General features: G+C 42.8%; 1 long non-coding RNA gene across 1 annotated transcript in view; it reads right to left on the bottom strand.

Moving 5' to 3' along the window:
• Positions 1-4,336: 4,336 nt before the first annotated feature.
• LOC146961122 (uncharacterized) overlaps positions 4,337-12,576 on the bottom strand; it is a 50,103-nt gene continuing 41,863 nt past the window's right edge. Inside the window, exon 3 of the long non-coding RNA XR_015035255.1 lies at positions 4,337-4,396. This is a non-coding gene — a long non-coding RNA (uncharacterized LOC146961122). The remainder of the gene's footprint in view (positions 4,397-12,576) is intronic.

Here is a 12,576-nt window from a genome sequence, read left to right as displayed (position 1 = left end):
AACATGGAGGCTGAAGTCTGACCTTTAGCCTCCAGGTTAAAAACATTTCTCTTTTCACGTGCTTATAGCTGAGAACTTAAAACTTTATCTATTTTCTTTTATTTTATTACTTTTATTTGCTCTTGCTTTTAACTCTGTTTTTAGTGTTTTGTTTGTTTTTATTCTGTCTTATGTCTGTCTTTTTTCAATGTTTTGTCTTTATGTAAAGCACATTGAGTTGCCTTGGTATGAAATGCGCTGTATAAATAAAGATGCCTTGCCTTTAGGCTTCTGGGTCAGAACCAGCTTCATGTATTCACTCGTTTTCTCTCTTTCTGCATCGACTGGACTTCATCTAAACCCTCGACTGGTTCCCAGTTGGTCACAAGTTGTAAGTTTCACTTCAGACTTCTGAACATGTTGCACTTTATTGTGAAATTATGGATCTTTTCTTTCTCCTCTCAAGAACAAACATTAGACATCCAACACCAGACTTTTTTTTCTTCTCAATCGCCTACATCGTCTGAATTTAGAGTTTAAATAAAAGTGAAGTTCTGACCTGGTCTCAGCTCCTCCGGTACAGAGACAGTGTGCGGTCTTGTGGATCGCCGGTTTGATCTCTAGGTAAAACTGGAGGGTTTTCTTGTCAGAGAGAAACTCCCTGGTCCTTACCACAGAAAAGGGGAAGTTGCATCATGAGCGATTGGCCAATGGCAGGGTTACCGCTCGCTGTCAGTGTCAGCAGCAGCTGCGTGTGCGTGAGCATGAGTACAATATTTTGTAACTGATAAAAGTTATTTACAGTACATCCTCTGTGACGTCATAGCAACGGTTTGACTCAGGAAGAAACTGACTGACAGCGAACCGCTGACCAGTCGGACCAGTTCACACTTCCTGCAGCCAGATGACACAGATTTATTATTATTTTCTGTTTCATTAATGGGAAATTAGGGATCAATAACCTAATGAAGACCTGTACTATTAAAAAACAGAGCAGATTTTCAGAATAAAACACTCAGAGAAATCAAATCCTGCAAGTTGTGACATCACAAAGTGACAGGAAGTCCTGACGACTGGTTTTAAGAACAGCTGTAACAGAAACATCTACCTTTATTCTGAAGGAGCTTTAACAGAAACATCTACCTTTATTCTGAAGGAGCTTTAACAGAAACATCTACCTTTATTCTGAAGGAGCTTTAATAGAAACATCTACCTTTATTCTGAAGGAGCTTTAACAGAAACCTCTACCTTTATTGTGAAGGAGCTTTAACACAAACATCTACCTTTATTTTGAAGGAGCTTTAACAGAAACCTCTACCTTTATTGTGAAGGAGCTTTAAGAGAAACATCTACCTTTATTCTGAAGGAGCTTTAACACAAACATCTACCTTTATTGTGAAGGAGCTTTAATACAAACATCTACCTTTATTTTGAAGGAGCTTTAACACAAACATCTACCTTTATTCTGAAGGAGCTTGTAATACAAACATCTACCTTTATTGTGAAGGAGCTCTAACAGAAACCTCTACCTTTATTGTGAAGGGGCTGTGGTGCTGTGTGCAGCCTGTGCAGCTGTGGTTTTGTACAGTTGTTGTCAACTTTGCTCCGACCTTAATTGACAGCAGACGTTTGTTTTTAATCCTCAACAATCTGCTGCTTTTTTTTTTTTCAGTTTTTTTTCATGAGTTCATATTTTCAGCCGGAGTAAAGTGAAGTTGCTGCTCCAGCTGTTCGCCACCTGTTCAGCTGTTGCGTGCATTTCCTCCTCCTCCTCTCGTCCGCATGCAAACATGTACTTTCCATTTACATTGCTGCCTCATCATCGTGTCAGTAAAGTAAAGTGTCGTCTGATTGGCCGGTCGGTCGGGGCTCGTGCCGACTGACCTGCTGACGCTGCACTAACACAAACTCTCACACTGCAGGTCAAAGGTCGACGGCGGCTTCGTCTATTGTTCCCTCTGATCTGCTGCGGTTCATTGGGAGCATGTATTGTGTTGTGTTGATGAAAGCCAGGTTTTTTTCCCCCAAAAAAATCCTCGAAGCCTCAAACTCCCCCCTGGGATGGACCGGAGTTACCCAACCAGGGCTGGACAGCTGCAACAATATGAGGGAGGAGGAGGGGGAGGCGATGGCGGCGTTGTGGGGGGGTCAGAGGTCGGCGAGGTCTATTTTTATCTCCTGAGTCGAGTCTCGACTGCAAATATTTTTGCATAAACGTGTGATTTTAAAACACAGGTCCGTTCTTGCAACTTGAGGTGGTTACCACGGCGATAGGGGCCCCCGCAGGCTGAGACAGACAGAAACGTGGAGAAAAAGAGCGATTTTCTGCCTCTGCACTGGTCTCGCATTTAGGCTTGCTGTGACAAAACGGTAACTCCTATCAGAAAAAAACACAGACCATCATCGCTGTAAGGTCTTCCTGAACGATTTGGTGTGATTTTAGTGTTTCTACAGTAAATATTTTGGAGACAGTTGCAAGTTTAAAACATCGGTCTGTCCTGCTTCTCTCAGAAAATCTTTGTATTGGAGTCAATGAGGAGCAGAGACAGACGTGGCCGCACTCAGAGGCTGATCATTCAAATTCTGTAAGTCTCTCTGATATTTTGAGCACATTGTGGGAGACAGAACAAGATTGTGTACAAATTTGGAAAAAAAATCATGTGTGTAGAGTGTAAATTGTGGCCAGGAGGAGTGAGGAAAGAGAAAAGTTTCAGAAGATTTCAGACAACTTTAGAGGTCGGCGAGGGTCTATTTTTATCTCCTGAGTCGAGTCTCGGCGTAAATCAATCAATCAATCAAATTGTATTTATGTAGCACCTTTCAAAGCAAATAGATGCCGTTCAAAGTGCTTTACATTTTGATTGAACAATATATATGTATATATAGGAGGTAAAACAAGAAAAGCAAGGAGACTAATGCACGAAGATTAAAAAACAACAAGAAAAAATAAAATATAGCAATAGAAAACAAATGAATAAAATAACAACCTTTAACAACAATGAAATTGTATAAAATAGAATAGAATAAAATGCAGGATAGAAATAGGAGAAAGATAACAATAAGAAAGAGTATAAAACTGTAAAATAGAATAAAATCACTGTGAGACTATAGCATAAAAGCCAGATTATAAAGATGGGTTTTTAGCCGACGTTTAAAAGTGTCAATTTTTGGAGCGGAGGAGAAGCAGCAGCAGCAGCAAATCATCTCATAACCTTGGCACAGAGCAGTGTGTAGTGTAGTGTAGTGTGTGTTTGTGCTTGTGTGTGTAGTGTGTGTTGTCATCATCATCATCATCGCACAACCTCACTGTGACCTCGCTCCAAACGCATCTCCCTGTACTGCTGCTGCATTCGTTGTTGTTGCTTTTTTCATGATATCGTCTCAGATTTTATGGCTCGAGCCGCTCGTCCTGTTCCTGAGTCATGTTTAGATTACTGTGTGTGTGTGTAGTGCGTGTGTTTGTGTGTCTGTGTGTGTGTAGTGTGTGTTTGTGTATCTGTGTGTAGTGTGTGTGGCGTGTTGGGACAGGTAACGTTCTCTCCTCCTACAGCTTCCTGGAGTCAGAATGAAACTAAAATCACAGCTGCAGCTTCAACCAATGGGAACTGACCGACCAGTTGAACCAGTAGCACTGGTCGGGTCTGAACTGGTGTCTCATCCGTCGTCCATGGCAACAGGACACAACAACAACGACAACAACGGAGCCAAAACAAATCAGTTCAGTTCAGTTGAGTTCAGGGACCGACCGTGTAAACCACCACCACGACGACATTCATACGACATGAAAACAGGAAATAAACCAGTTTTAGAGAAAAGCCCCTGAACGCCACACGAGCTGCTGGGAATCCCTGCGCCACCAGTCCAACCAGTTCAACAACAACAACAACAACAACAACAATGACAACAATAAACACCACCCAGTTCATCAGAGCAGCAGCAGCAACGTGATAAAATCCTGCAGCCTTGAACGCACCGTCAGGAAACACACACAGAGTTTTTCACACATCTGGCGGCCGATGGAGGCTAATACAGTCCTGATAGAGCGTCACCGTGGCAACACCGAAGCTCAGCAGGGGTCAGAGGTCACGTCCTTAGACTCCTCTACAGTACTAGACCTTCACCTGGCCCCCAATCCATCCCATAATCCACAGCGTCCACAGAGGAGGAGCACTGATATGAGAGGGGTCGCACACCACAACACGACTGTTACCGTAACACAGCACAGTTTGTCGCTGTTGCTAGGCAACGGGAGCCAGGATTTAGGCTATCAACACAACAACAGCCCAGAACAGGAAGTCCTCGTCTCACACACAGAAACACACACAGAGATACAGACACACACACACACACACGTCCTACCTGATGGTCTCAGTTTGACTTCAGTCCAGACAGACGGTGCGTTCAGGGGCCGTGGGACCTGAGAAACACAAAACCAGACTGTGAGTTATAGATTTTATATTAAACACTTCAACATGTGATCAATGTCTACAGGTTTCACACACACATTGGTTATTATTTATTGATAAATGCGGATAATGAACCATCAGAGATCAATGAAGCGGTTCACACAGAGGAAACTTTCACTTTCTATTTTCTGTAAAGTTTCAGACTCTCAGGAGTCTCAGGACGTTTGTCAGGAAACTACTTTCAGAGGCGGAAGAATGAGACAGAAAATATCTCAGTGTGTGTGTTCATGTGTGTGTGTGTGTGTGTGTGTGTGTGTGTGTGTGTGTGTGTGTGTGTGTGTGTGTGTGTGTGTGTGTGTGTGTGTGTGTGTGTGTGTGTGAGAGAGCATGTTTGCATTTCTCAGTGAGTCCGGTTCTATAGCAACAGGAAACAAACAGGATGTGGTGGAGGAAGTGGTCACCGGAGGTGTGAGGCAAACCCCCCCTCCCTCCTCCCTTTTCCATTTTTGCAATCTCACACACGCACACACACACACACGTAAATATTTTGTCAAAGAATGACAATCAAGGAGACGGGGGTCAGCAGAGTAACGCTGCGTTCAAAACAACTCGGAGGTCGGAATTCCCAACTAGGAAATTCCAGACTTCCGCCATCATTGCGTTCACGCTGCAGGAACTCGGAAGAGAAAAAACATGGATACCCAAAAGAAGTTTGGCATACTGTGGCTCATAGCTTAATATGAAAAATATATGCAGCTGTAAATTATGTTTATTTTGGAGGGAAATGAAGAGGAGAGTGACTGCACATATAACGTTATGGCCTTGTTAAACATTAATTAAACATTATTTCCGTCACATACGAGGACCACAATTTCACACAATACAACAATCACAGCTTAATATAAACGCATTTCATATAGGCTACTGCAATAATACACAAAAAAATATGCAATAAAACCTCAACAAATAACTTAAAGTTTCTAATTTCTAACTGTTTAAGACGAGTGCTGCCATGTTTTGATGTTGTTGTGACGTCAAGTCGGAAAGTCGGAGCTCTGAATTGATACCCGAGTTTCCGACCTGTAATTTCCGAGTTTGACGCCGTTCAATTCGTTTTTGACAACTCGAAGCTCGTTTTTCCCCGACTTCCGAGTTGTCTTGAACGCAGCATAACAGCAGAAATATCAGAGGCCTGGGGGAGGCGATGGCGGCGTTGTGGGGGGGGTCAGAGGTCGGCGAGGGTCTATTTTTATCTCCTGAGTCGAGTCTCGACTGCAAATATTTTTGCATAAATATCAGAAATATCAGAGGCCTGAGAATCAGAGGTTACCACGGCAACTTGAGGTGGTTGTCAATGACGATAGGGGCCGCCCAGGCTGAGGCAGACAGAAACGTGGAGAAAAAGAGCGATTTTCTGCCTCTGCTCTGGTCCCACATTTAGGCTTACTGTGACAAAACGGTAACTCCTATCAGAAAAAACCCCAGACCATCATCGCTGTAAGGACTTCATGAAAAATTCGGTGTGATTTTTGTGTTTCTACAGTACATATTTTTCCATAAACGTGCGATTTTAAAACAGAGGTCCGTTCTGCTTCTGTCAGAAAATCTTTGTATTGGAGTCAATGAGGAGCAGAGACAGACATGGCCGCACTTAGAGGCTGACAATTCAAATTCTGTAAATCTCTTAGATATGTTGAGCACATTGTGAGAGACAGAACAAGTTTGTCTACAAATTTGGAAAAAATCATGTGTGCAGAGCGAAAATTGTGACCAGGAGGAGTGTGGAAAGAGAAAAGTTTCAGAAGATTTCAGACAACTTCTCCCACTCTGACCGATGATGTCACCCACTCTGACACGAACATTCCGTGCAATACACACCCATTATAATCTCATAATTTCTCCAAAAATGATCATGGTCATTGATCAGGGATTGATCAAAAACTATACGACCTATCGAAACGTGGAATAATACGCCAATACACAAGACTTGTGTCTACTGTTTAAAGTTCAAATGAAGTCTCTAGGTGAAAGGAAGCCTGAGCAGTAGACGTTTGTTAAAGTAGAATGTGTGTAGGAAAGTTCCTTCAATTCATCTGATTCGTCGTCTCTGCGATGTGGCACAGAGCGGAAACACACACACATCATGTACACACATGCACACACACACACACATGCACACACACACTTGCACAGCTGGAAAATGCCAAACACACACAGACACACAAAAACTTCCACACACACACACACACACACCGACAACATAATGGATGGAAAACATCAAAACACACAGTGACAGAAAAATGGACGGTCACATGTGCCACACACACACACAGACACACACACACATGAACATGCACAGACACACACACACTAACACACACACACACAGTGGGGCGGCTGTTTTCAGATCAGATTTTTCCGAGTCGTCCTTCAGCTCCGGTCTTCCAGGACGACGGCAGGAAAACTATGACACGGTTTTTCTGTTTCATGTCTGTCAAAACACACACACACACACACACACATATGGCATGTGTGTGTGTGTGTGTGTGTGTGTGTGTGTGTGTGTGTGTGTGTTTCCAGGAGGAGAACGAGGCTCCAGCTGTGACGCCGTCTCTTATTGGTCGGTTCTAACACTTCATCTACAACGCAGCAGCTCCTCTGCTTGTTTTTACCCAGAATCCCTCTGGGCAGCGAGCGAACGTGCCTGAGGGGGGCGCTGCCGACACCGACCTGACATCACACACACACACACACACACACACACACACACACACACACACACACACACACACACTCATCCATTCATAAACCAGACGTCTGAGCTTCGACCCACTGAACTCTGGTTTTAACCCTTCGTGTGTCTGATGTGGACGAAAACCTTCATTTTTATTTTTAGTTTCCTGATTCTCTTGCGGTGCTGAAGGTTGTCGTCATCACATCTGGTAAAAGTTCATCATCTTTCACCAACTTTGGAATTCAAAAAAATATTTTTTTAGTTTTGCGTCCACCCAACTAGCCCAACTCCAAAAAGTTACACTCTTTCCCGAAGTGTTTTGAAAAAACGCCAAAAATAGACCTATTCGTTAAGATTTTTTTCCAGTTTTTTTTGCAATCATCTTCTATTCTACTTCTCTTCTAATGATCCATACCAAATATCCAACTGATTTCAGACTTTTAACCCCTTAAATGCCAGTATATAGGCTAAAAACGCACACAAAAAGGGGGGTATTTTCAAAATACTGAATGCAAACTGGATTTGTTAAGGGGGGATTATACCAGTCTTGGACATGTTATTGATTAGTAACAGACTTGATTTGGATGGAGTTTTTTAGTTTTTTTTGCAATCCCAGATTCCAAACTTTACAGTCCATGGAAAAAATTGCCCAACAACAGTACACGAGAATATGTTTTTCCAGTTCAATTTCAGACTTTTAGCCCCTTAAATGCCAGTATAGAGGGTCCCATGACAAAAATTGCACACAAAAAGGGGATATTTTCAAAATACTGAATGCAAACTGGATTTGTTGAGGGAAGGTTATACCAGTCTTGGACATGTTATTGATTAGTAACACACTTGATTTGGATGGAGTTTTTTTTAGTTTTTTTGCAATCCCAGATTCCAAAGTTTACAGTCCATGGAAAAAATGCCCTAAAAACAGTACACAAGAATATGTTTTTCCATTTTCTTTTGCATATATCTTCTATTCTACCTCTCAAGTGTGTTACTAATCAATGACATGTCCAAGACTGGTATAATACCCCCTCAACAAATCCAGTTTGCATTCAGTATTTTGAAAATCCCCCCCCACATTTTGTGTGCGTTTTTAGCCAATTTTTGTCATAGGACGCTCTATACTGTCTTTTAAGGGGCTAAAAGTCTGAAATTGATTGAATATTTGGTATTGATCATCAGAGGAGAAGTAGAATAGAAGATCTATGCAAAAAAATCTGGACAAAGATCTATACCGTATGGAGCTTTAATACAAACATCTACCTTTATTTTGAAGGAGCTTTAATACAAACATCTACCTTTATTCTGAAGGAGCAAAGATGTTAACGTATACTAATTTCACGCAGTTTTTTTCTGTCGATACAGTTGTCCTCATGGAGTCTGAGTACAGCTACATGAGGACCAGACACGAGGGTTAAAGGGTCGATCCGTAACGTGTGAGCAGGAGGTGAAGGAGCCGCTGTGACGATGCTGCAGCTCGTTAGCGTGTGGATGTAAACATGGAGCTGATGAAACCGTGCGACACCAGAGAAAAAAAAAGCTCATGAATAATTTCTCTCTCTCTTTCTGTTTCTGCACAACGACGATGTACACGAGGCCTTCACAGCCGGTCTGTAAAAGTGGGTGTTTTCCTCTGTTTCTGCAACTTTTCAGCCCGAGTCAGCAAGAAAAAAAGAAAAGAAAAAAAAAAAAGAATCTGCTGCAAGAATCTCCACGGAGTTGAGTCATAAAGACCCGGCTGAGGTGAAAGCAGTTTACTGTAGAGATCACACACACACACAGCACGTTAATGAGTCGCATTTAAATATGAACGCACGCTTTTTTATGTTAAAGCTGCATGGAGCCGACCCTTCAAAATAAAACGCAGGAGAAAGAAGAAGAGAAGAGAAAGGAGCTGCTGAATATTCCTGCAGGAAAACGCTCCAACACCAGTGGAAAGAATGAAAATCCTGAAACTCTGACATCATAAAACTGACCCTGTTGTTAAATTTCCTGCCGTCATTTATCCTGAAATCTCATAAAACTTTTATGAATACATCCTCCAAAATCATAAAAAGTGCTGCTCGGTCTGTGTCGCGCACACACATACAGAAACACACACACACACACACACACACAGACACACACACTCACTGTGACTCAGTAAAAACACAGTGTCATTTAAAAAAGTGTGTCAGGGACTAGTTTCAGCGGCGGATTGATACGCAACACAACTGTACGTTCATGCATGGGGCCAATTAATTACAACCTTTAAAAAAAACCATGTGATCTGGGATTAACTCCTGCTAATCATCCCTCTCTCTCTCTCTCTCTCTGTCTTTTCCTTCTCTCCATCCGTGCAGATGGAAAGATGAAGGTGGAGAGACGAGAAAAGCCGGAGCACAGACGGAGAGAGAGAGGGAGAGAGGTGTGGAATATTCCTCTGTTGATTTTCCGTCCTCTGTGGACCGAGGCCTCCGGGCGAGGAAAACTTTACTTTCTATTCTCATCTCTTCCCTGTTCTCTCTCTCTCTCTCTCTCTCTCTCTCTGTTTCTTCCTCGTCTCCGACAACAGACGACGACTACAGCTGTTAGTGGTTCTGTTTCTGTCCTGGTCCTGGTCCTGGTCCTGGTTCTGGTGCTGCTGTTTCCAGCTGTGACCCACTTCATCATCAAGACAAACAAACACACGAGGGCTGCCCCCAAAGAAGTCGTCGGTCGATCGATCGATCGCAGAAAAAAATAGAAAACAAAACAAAACAAAAAACATTTGGAGCCGTCAAAATCAATACTACGGCTGAACTGTGAATGAAAGGCTAGTGGGCTTTTAATTTGAAGGGCCAGGAAGTCATAATGACACTCAATAGTTGCGTTTCCATCCACCTTTTTTTATTCGCATTTTCAAAAATTGCGAATAAATACTTGGATGGAAATGCCAGAAATTCGAAAAAAGGCAGTAAATGTGCATACAAGTTTTTACACTTTGGGGCGGTGGATTTGTCAGCGTATCGATAAAATGAAAAGTGCGAAGTGCTGCTGGACTTCACCCAGCGACGTTCAAACAAATGGAGAACGACGCCCCGGTCTCCCAGCTCTCGTCTCTGCACCGCTACACAAACGCGCTCCGTAACCCGTAATCTTTTGTTTATGACGGTTAAGACTACACAAACACACGCCGTAACATCGTATATGTAACGTTATCCACTGCTCCATTTATTGTCGGCTTTGTTGTCAACAGATGCACATGGGCGAGAGGAGCGTAACCAAAACAGCGGAAAAGCGAGCAGACTGTCACAGTTCCTACTGTCTTTCTGTGTAAATATCTCATGTTACAACATGAAAACCTGCAGCTTATATTCCAGTGCGGCCTGTATAATATGTACAGTATTTTCTTTTAAAATGTAGCTGGTGCGGCTTATACAGGTGCGTCTAGTCCGGAAAGTAGGTAAATTGTCCATGATGTTGAGTGTCAGCTGAGTGTCAACTGTTGGATACATTCACGCTCTCAATAATCGCAAAACAATAATGAATGGAAACGGTCATAAATTCGCATTTGCTTTTTGCGCATTTTCACAAAATCCGCTCTTAAATTCGATACATTGGGATGGAAACCCAGCTAATGACACTTTTTGGCGCGTCGTCTCTGCGATGTCGCGGTTTTGAGACACTTAAAGGTAGAGTCTGGACTAAATTTGTTCGTTGCAGTTTGTAAACAAAACATTGAACCTCGGCCCCTCCTCCTCTGGGGCTAAGCTGTGTAGCCTCCTGCCCCAGACAGCAGCCGTTGTCATGACAACAAAGGAAAGGAAATACAGTCTGAGTGAAGCTCTGGAGCCGTGGGCCGATAGCCGACCGTCACCAACACCGGGAGCCTCCGGTGTTATGTTGTTATGTCGTTGTGTTGAGCTGGGAAGACGGTGTTAGCGGCGGATGCTAACCGCTACCGCTAGCCGAAGTTAGCATCGAGCTAGCTCACTACAACGGCCCTAATAGCCTACTTTCTTGTTACCAGTGTCGGTGACAGTCAGGAATCGGTCCGCGGCTCCAGAGCTTCACTCAGACTGTATTTCTTTTTCTTTGTTGTCATGACAACTGCTGCTGCTGAGAGAGAGAGACGTGCTAGCACTCGTTAGCATCACAGACAGCTAGTGCGGCTAGCAGCCCTGATCTACTACTACTACTGCTGCACGTAGCTTCACCTGAGCTCCGTCATTGGCTGGAGAGAATAATAATAATACATTTTATTTGTAAAGCACTTTTCATAAAGTAATGTCAAAGTGCTACAGAAACCAGAAACAAAATAAACAAAACACTAAGAGAAAAATCAGACACGTTAAAATCAGCAGAAGATTTAAAAAAAGACACAGGTAATAAAGTAAAGAAAACAGCTAAGGGAGGAAATTAAAGTGCAACAGAGACAATAGTAAAAACATCTAGGGACAACCTAAGAATGCCTGAACATAGGTGACGATTAAGACGGATTTCATTTGTAGAAGTCTAATGTTTGCCTCCAAAACACAAGACTCCAGACTCAACCTTTAACTATGAATCAATTTCCAAACCCTAAAACACACAAACAACCACCATACCACAACGCTTCTTCCTGTTTGACTCACACATCCGCACAATCAATCGATCAATACGTTTAGATCTGATCACACAGGTCATTTATTAACTTCATTTATTGATATTCTTTTACTTTATCTAATCTATTATTAATAATGAACAAGCTGTGTTTGATTAAAACACACAAAAAAAACCAAACCACGGTGGCCCAGAAGGTCAAAACCTCCCAACACAACAGGAAGTGTTTCTGGGGGACTCGATATAAACGAGGCACCAGTCAGACGTCCAATCAGTTAACCAACCAGACGCTCGACTGGTTACTATAACGACTCAGCCATCAGACCTGCAGCCAATCAGCAAGAGGCCATTTAAATTCAAAGCAAAGTTTGTAAAAGAAAAAAAAAAAAAGCCGACAGCCAATCAGAATGCGGCCAATCAGGATGCGGCCAATCGGCTGCAGCCTCTGAGACTCTCCAGGGTTTTTATGGTTTTCTCTGAACTGAAGAGAAGAGAAGACGAGGAAGGAAAAAGTTTTTATTCCACTGTTAAGCTGCTCATTATGGAGCCAGACACACACACACACACACACACACACACACACACACACACACACACACACACACACACACACACGGTAACACACACACAGAAACACATATAACTTCCCACCTGATGCAAACACACACACACAACACATGCAGCTTTGCCCCTTTAGACTTTAGACACACACATACACATACATGCACGCGCGCACACACACACACACAAACGCACACACACAAACACACAAACGCACACACACACACACACAGACCACAAAGGAATTTCCAAGTTTCATATAAAACTGATAATGGGATGTGTCCCAGCGGGAGTGGAAAATCAGAGGTGACTTACGAGCCTCCACATTCCAACCAC

The sequence above is a fragment of the Trachurus japonicus genome, chromosome 24 (assembly GCF_045865225.1).
Source record: "Trachurus japonicus isolate A0001 chromosome 24, Traja_1.0".
NCBI classification, from domain to species: Eukaryota; Metazoa; Chordata; class Actinopteri; order Carangiformes; family Carangidae; genus Trachurus; species Trachurus japonicus.
This window is presented reverse-complemented; position numbering and strand designations above follow the sequence as displayed.